Below are 8,560 nucleotides of genomic sequence, written 5' to 3'. Positions count from 1 at the left end.
ATTGAGAAGAGGGGTAGGGGTTGGGAGTGGATTATTCTTCAGAGCTAATCAGTCCTTGGCCTCTTTGCTGATTCCGTCAGCATGGGGGACAAATGACGATGGGGCTTTTAGTAACCTGGCAACATGTCCCTTGGAAATTGGACTGAGACTTTTCTAACTCGTTTCACACAGGCTGCCTAAGGGCAGTCAGATGGTAGCAGGGTGTTTGCAGTCATGTTTGGGGGTGGAACCAGACACCTGTCGGTGAAAGGCCTCACAATCCCTTTGGTGGCCATATGTGGAACTTTCCACTAGTTGGTTTCATGGAATCTTTACCTTATAGACCATATATTATCGGTGGAGTGGTTGGTGAAATTTTTCACAGGGAAGTGAAAAAAAAGAGGCTCCTTTTGATGCAATATTTCAACAAGAAATGTGACTGTGAATTCCATGAGAAGGAGGAGGAGGGGTTTGTCTCCCTCAACTCAGAGCCTAGGCTGGGGAGCCCAGAACTCCTGAGTCCTATGCTTAGAGCTGCCATTGCCTAGGGTTCTGAATACACTGCACATACACAGCATTTTACAGCGCTATTGAGTTAAGCCTCACAACGCCTCTGTGAATCTGTCAAATAATGGCCCTCCGTTTTACCGATGGGGAAACTGAGTCTCAGAGAAAGTAAGTGATACAGTAGCAGGTCAACATCAGAAGCAGGATTAGAGCCCAGAGCAAGAGATTAAACTGGATGCATCAGTTGTCCTCTCTGAGTTATCTGCTCAGCTCTGTCTACAGGGGCCATTTCGGTCTCAAACATCTGCAGTTCAACCCTTTCTCGCACTTGCCTTTCCCAGGCAGGAATGGGCCATAGCTCTAAACTCTACAGGGCAAATACCCTTCTGGGGTAACTCTACTGAAGTCAATGGAGTTACAGCAGTGGAGAAATTGGCCCTTATTTAGTAACCTGCCGCACAGGTGAAACTCACTGTCTTGGGGCGTCTCCGAAGAGTCCACTCAGCCCACATCTCCTTAATAGGTGCAGCTGTTTGGAAGCTTACCTCTGGATTTGTTACATATGCAGCCATCAGGCTCTTCCTCAATGTCTAGCACTCTCTGTTAATGAGAGGATGACGCCTTGTTCGCTAATAACCTTTCATATTATTACTGTAAAAAATGGACTTCACCGTAGGCAGAAGTGTCCCACTGACCATACCAGCATTTTATTATTCTCCTGACCCAAATGAGACCGACGTACCTTTGGATTTAAACATACTAATCGTCTGTTGGGGGCACAGAGGTGGTGATTGGCACACTGGAAATTCCATAGATAGCTAGATAGATAGGTGAGAGGTTTGTTTTACTTGTGCTCAGCTAGTTCAGAAATTGCCAACAGGGATGTTATTCATAATGCCCGTTTTCATAAGTAATGCTTTTGGTACATCATAGGTTCTTTATTCAGGGGAAAATGGCCTTAAGGACTGTAGTTTCCTGGGTTTAATTCATATTGCTCAGGGTTCTGGCAGGTATCACAGACCACTTTGTGATGGAAGTCTTGATTAGGCATCTTCTAACAGATGATCTATACGAGCAGGAGAAGCAGCTGGGATAAAATAGGACCCGGGCCCAGAACCTTTCCTTACAATCCAAACCCAACCTCTTTGGGGGGTTGATTACATTTTCTATTCCCCCTACCCTGACCCCTTACTTTCCATTTTCACCCTCCATTTGCTTTTCCCCATTGACACACATAAAGGGGCACTCATCTTTAAAAGGGTCTTCAGCATTTGGCTGACGGTGTACATGGCAGGGCAAGTGTTTCCTTGTTAAGAATGCTGTGTTTATGCTGACTGATGTCTACTCAATATCATGCACACTTTAAGCCCCTGCCGTGTAAGCAATGAGCTGTCAAGGTCCCCGTGTTGTGTTCTCATTCCCAATATTAGACCTGACCTCGGGTTGCAAGCCTTAGGCAGTCGAAGGCCTTTTCCTGTAGATAATATCACATCAAACAGGTTTCTGTAGCCTAATCATTCTGCCAGGCAGCTATCTTTGCAGTAGATCATTCTAAAATAGAAACCAGAAACGTAAATGCTGGTATTGACTAACATGCTGCTTCGGGGGAACCAGTTGGGCAGGTTTGATGTCCCTTGCCTGGGAGACATTCAGCAGACAGACAAGAAGCTGTACAATGACAGCAGCATCCTCCGGCTTAACGGGGCTGTACTTCGAATTTTACCTTGGAGAGACAGATCACAGAATCATAGAAACGTAGGACTGGAAGGGACCTCGAGAGGTCATCTAGTCCAATTCCCCACACCCATGGCAGGACTAAGTATTACGTAGACTATTCCTGACAGGTGTTTGTGTAACCTTCTCTTAAAAATCTCCAGTGATGGAGATTCCACAACCTCCCTGGGCAATTTATTCCAGTGCCTAACCACCCTAACAGGAAGTTTCTCCTAATGTCCAACCTAAACTGCCCTTGCTGCAATTTAAGCCCATTGCTTCTTGTCCTAGCCTCAGAGGTTAAAGAGAATAATTTTTTCTCCTTCCTCTTTCCTGAAATGAGATGCCCAGAACTGGACACAATACTCTAGCTGAGGCCTTATTAGTGCAGAGTACAGCGGAAGAATTACTTCTCTTGTCTTGCTTACAACACTCCTGCTAATACAGCCCAGAATGATATTTCCTTTTTTTTTGCAACAGTATTACACCATTGACTCATATTGAGCTTGAGATCCTCTAGGACCCCCAGATCCCTTTCCGCAGTGCTCCTTCCTAGGCAGTCATTTCCCATTTTGTACAATGTGCAACAGATTGTTCCTTCCTAAGTGGAGTACTTTGCATTTGTCCTTACCATGGTCTCTGCTAGGAGCTGTCTGGTAATGAGAGAGGGAGAGCTGAAATAATAACCTGCTCATCTTTTCCAGTAACAGGGCAGAAAAAAAGAAACCAGACCTCCTTAGCCTCAATAAAGACCAGGCTTGTTGACCCACCGGAGAACACTGTGGTGTCTATGTTTCTCAAATGTGGCCATCCGGGGCTTTTCTTGCAGCCACAGACTCATGGGTAATTATTGGAGGGTGGGGGAAACAGCAGTCCCTCCTCCGCAATTGCCAGCAGGGGTTGATTCCTGCCCCCTTCTGGAGCCACGAACACTGTGGGACCAGGCAACGAGTGTGAGTTCCCCACCTTCCCGGGGGCGGTGGGGTTTGGGCTTTGGGCCTCAGCCCTGGGGTGGTGGGCAGCAGGCTCTGGCCATGTGGTGGCAGGCTCCGTCCCCCAGCCGCAAGGCTTCAGGCTCTGGCCCCGGGCTCACCCCCCGCCCCATGCCACTCCTGGCCCCTATTGCCTCCTCCAGCCCCCAGACATGCAGCAGGATCCCAGGCTCCAGCCCCAGACTCACCCCCTCCATTGCCATGACCCCTGAGGCTTCCTCTACCTCCCCCCATCGCATTCCCCCTCAACCCTGGCCCTCCTGCCTCGTTATCCACCTTCCCATCCATGGTTTAATTTGCCCCCCAGCTTGCCAGGGATGAGTAAGTCTGCTGTGAAAAGCGATATTAACAAATATGCAAATATTACTTTTCACAGTAGCAGACTTACTAGCTAGCAAGTCTAAAAAAAACCCAACCAAAAAAGCAAAGCATCTTATTTGTGTTTCTATTCTGTTTAGGTCCAGTAAAGAATAAAGACAACTCTATATTATTTTATTATTGAGTCTGCAAAAAAACCCTACATAAATAAATTACAATGATTTGGACATGGATAGGGACATATTTATTTTTTCCCCTAAAGTTAGTTAAGTATTTTAGGGAGGATTGTCAGAGTGGCCACCAGTGAGAATTGGTGGTCGCAGTCTGAGGCCACCAAAACATTTGTCGTGAGAACCCCTAGTGTAAGATCCAGACATAGAATTGACTCGTCTGTCTCAGGCTGGCTGGGGCTAGGACGCTCTCGCCCTATGGGGAGAGGGCACTGGGACCATCAGCCCAAGGCCATAACACTCAAGTAACCCCATTAGCTGCGTAGCAGGTTCATGGGCTTTTCTAATCCCCAAGGAGGGATTCCTCCCCATGCCAAATCAGTGAGTAGATAACGTGCACAGGAGTTGACAGAGACATGGACCCCTCCCTTAAACTTTCAGAATACAGAGCTAGTTGTGTGTAGAAATTCCCAAGCAAACTATTTTGGTTGATCTGGATTTAAGCTTGAAAATCGGTGCCATGGCTATTCAATTAAAAATACGAGGATTCAAATCTTGCAATGATGACAAAAAGCACCCACAAGTTGGAGAGCCAGGGATTTCAAGTGAAGGCTGCTAAGGAAGTACGCGCCCATCCCATTTCTATTGCTTTTAATTCCATTTGCAAATAGAGCTGGGATTATGGGACCAGATCCTCAGGACTTCAGCAGAGCTACACCACCTTCCACCAGCAGAGGAGCTGACCCCTCGTGCCCACAAACTGTTCACAAAGGGTGATGCCACCGAAAACAACACAGGAAGATACTGTGATTCACCCATCAGTTCTCTGTGGCTAAAAGGAGCCAGAGGCACCTCATAACTGTGAGCCCCCCCCCTCAACTTTTTCTTTCACTTTCCAGTATTTACATTAATGCAAAAACGATTAAAATCAGGAGAAGGCTGCCAAACTCAATGGCTAGGAAGAGTCATTATTATTACTTTCTTATTCATCATTGTTTCTGCTGGGCTAACCTCATTGTCTTCAGTGGGAGTTTTGCCTGAGTAAACGTTAAGGACAAAATGAAGGTTTAAGGGGTGACTTGTTTAAAATCTACAACTATCTACATGGGGAACAAATATTTAATAATGGGCTCTTCAGTCTAGCAGAGAAAGGTATAACATGATCCAATGGCTGGAAGTTGAATCTAGACAAATTCAGACTGGAAATAAGGTGTACATTTTTAACAGTGAGAATAATTAACCAGTGGAACAATTTACCAAGGGGCGTGGTGGATTCTCCATCACTGACAATTTTTAATTGTCGGATGTGTTTCTAAAAGATCTGCCCTAGGAATTATTTGGGGGAAGTTTTATGGCTTGTGTTATACAGCAAGTTAGACTAGTAGATGATCACAGTGGTATCTCCTGGCCTTAGGATCTATGAATCTATGACCCCCTGGCTCTGGCTCATTTTTATAATTATCATTATTATATTTTATGAATAGGTTGTTTTACTGAGACATATTCTCCATCAGGCTGCAGCAAAATGTGCAGCAGTCCAGAATGAATTTTCCTCTTTCACGGGGTGAATTTGCAGCTGGACCTGCCAGGAACATAGATTCCCAAGGGACTGTGATCCAAACAAATCCCTGGGGGCCTGGGATGGCCTGAGTGAAGGATTGTCAGTCTCCCCCTCCACACCCCTTCCTCAGCTTCTGTATTTCAGCTGTAAGCCCCTTTTTTCTTTATCCGGTGGAGGATGGCCCAACTCATTCCAATGGTCAGGCCATGGGAGAGGCTCATCTCCCCTCCCCGCCATGCAACCATTTTCTATTTATAATCATTTGTTGTCTGTAACACCTCCTGAAAAGCAGACGCCACAGGGACTCACTGGTAACAAAGGATGATGGCTCAGGTTGCCTTAGCATGGGGTAGGGATTCTGTATTTGTCCTGTCCGAACACTTTGCTTCCAGCCAGTTTTTAGCTTTACAAGCCATCACATTTTTATGGGCCTTTTAAATTGCTCCCACACTTTCACCTTGACATGCAAATCAGGTAATTGTATGTCTAACAAGCAGATCTTTGTAAACAGCTGCAGGTTTTGAGCATGCAGAGGGAGGGTACACAGACTTGGAGGCCTAGCTGAAAATTTGACCCTTTTTTTTTAACACAGTGACTTCAGTCTAGTGAACTAATAATCCAGATCAGAGATTGTGGGACACATTCTGATCTCAGTTACACTGGTGGAGTAACTGCGTATTCACACTAGTGTAAATGAGCTCAGAGTCCAGCCTGGGATGCAAGTCCACTCCACAATATGTAGTCTACTCCAGAATTGAAGTAGGAACTCTTTGTGAGCAGACTATGAGAATGGAGACTATATGCTGCCTGCAATCTGGAAAGAGTTTCCATTGACTTCAAGGACAGTTTTGATTTAGTAGGGAAAGCAGGACTGGGCCCTTTATCATCTGCTGAAATGTTTCATGAAGGAATTAATTCACTCTCAAGGAAGTTCAAACTAACAGTTTTTTTAAAGGATCTTTTTCAAAGCACCATTTGAGAAACTGCCTCTTGTCCCACCCCCTGCTTGAGAGCAACATCCCCCACCCTGGAGCGATAAGACCAGGACAGACCTGTTCCTTAACATTACTCATCCCAGGGACACCAGGCACTAGCAGAAGCTGGGTTTTAGCTCTTCTGGTAACAGGTGGGTGAACATCTTTATTTGGGTTAAAGAAATTTCACTCTAATAAAAGCAGGAGAAAACAAATGCTCAGAGTGGAGCAATGATGAAAATGAAACGATATTGACTTTATAGCCAATAGTACCATGGAGTGGTTAGAATGTAATGAGACTTAGCTGAAAGTTTACTAATTGTGGCTCGTTTCAGAGGGGTAGCAATGAAATAATTACGCTGTGGAATATGTGAACAACCTATTGATCTGAACTCTAGCTTTTTATTTTCTACTCGCTATTTCTAGTTGATTTGATTGCTCTCTGGCTCTAGCTGGGGTAAAGAGGAGATGTGCCACCTAACTGGTCTCAGACTGGTTTTATACAGATATAATTGTAAGGACTACAGTTGAGTTACTCCTGATCTGTCATTTAGATTCAGAGCCAGGGGTACCTAAGAATATGTGGTAACCTTATAAATATCAAATCAGAGTAGTGATCAATATTTCTGTTTAGTACATGAGGAATGCTAATTAGAGACGATGAGCAGGGTTCTGCTCTCAGCTTCACAGGTGCATTGCCCTGTGATTGCTAGCAGAATTTGTCCCGTTACTTCTAAAGCGGTAAAATGGGAAATCCGGAGGTGCTGGAACCTCTGGTGCTGGGGGTGCTGCTGCACCCCCTGGTGTGAAGTGGTTTCCATTATATCCAGGGTTTACAGTTTGGTTCAATGGCTCTCAGCACCCCCACTATACGCATTGTTCCAGCACCTCTGGGGAAATCACACCTTTGACACAGTTCTGTATTTGCAGTGTTAATTTTTATTCAGATGACTGATTATCTGACAAAGAAAATTCCAGGGGTGAGACACTGAGTCTTCTTGTGTGTTAGGAAAACAGGGAGGGCCAGAGATTTAGCTGGTCTAAATTGGTACAGGGCCACTGAGTTCAGTGGAGCATCTGCCTTGGATCTCTTTAGCGAGGTTCGTAGTGTAACTGTTGAAAACAACCCCACGTGCTTAACCTGTTTGTGGTGTTTGGCTGGAATTCTTGGACTTTCTTGCTGTGTGCTAAAATCAGAATGACTTTTTGGGGGCCATGACAAACACCTCTGGTATGGTTTGGAAAGCTCTGAAAGGCAGAGGCTCTTGCAGCTGAGTGAGTGGGCAGGAATGCATGAACTCCACTGAAAGGCGGTGTAATCCTATCCCGTCTCACAGACCACCCTTTAACAAGCCAGAGAGTCCTTCTGAGCCTCTTCAGTGGAACCAGTGAGACAGGTGACAGGAGTGTCTATGGGCATGGAAAAACGCTACTCTAAGGAGAGATTGAAAAGACTTGGATTGCTTACCTGAAAAGGGAGACATGTAAGAGGTGACATGATGAAAGTATATACAATAACAAATGGTTCAGAATGGTTGGGAGCTTCTGTTCTCCCTGGCTCATAATACACATAAGCAAGGGTCAGATTCAAAACTGATAAAAGGAAATGCTTTTTCACTCAACCTGTAAGTAGACTGTGGAACTCACTGCCACAGGAAGTCACTGAGGCCAAAACCTAGCATGATTCCAAGAGGGATTGGACATTGATATGGATAACAAGACTATCTAGAGTTAGAAGAGATAATGCTATTATTAATTCTTCTTCTTATTATTCTTATTATTATTCTTTTTGGAAGGGATATGAAACCTTAGGTAGCATTCTGCCATGGGCACACATACTGGCTTCCTGGTGCCTCCTCAAGCAATAGTGTCTCTTGTTTTGTGGGTTTCTTATTGACAGCCTGCATTTGCCCACTGGCCTCAGAATGTTTTTTATTGTACAAAACACCAGCACCTGGTCACATTTCTACAGTCTAATATTGCTGCTTATCTGTGTGCTGAAATAACAGTACAGATGGCTCTGAAACCCAGTTGGAATCGAATTGGTGATTGATCGAATAACCCGGCTGTGAACATGGCATTTGAATGGCTGGCAGCCTTCTTCTGCAGTGCGTGCACATTTATAATAGTCTTTGGAGTTGCTAAAGTCACACTGCAGATATGCTCCTCTTCACTGAATGTCTTTGCATCCTCATTCACTGCCCATAATGCTGCCGTTATCTGCCGGGGTTAGCTGCAGTGCAAAGAGGTTCTGTTTCCCAGCCTGTTGCACCGTTGCCCATAGGATGGGCATTTTTCTTTCTGCCCTTTGTGTTGCTTTCCACCGTGTACACACAGGATCCTGAT

Source organism: Chelonia mydas, chromosome 10 (assembly GCF_015237465.2).
Source record: "Chelonia mydas isolate rCheMyd1 chromosome 10, rCheMyd1.pri.v2, whole genome shotgun sequence".
Taxonomy (NCBI): Eukaryota; Metazoa; Chordata; order Testudines; family Cheloniidae; genus Chelonia; species Chelonia mydas.
Note: the sequence above shows the minus strand (reverse complement) of the source record.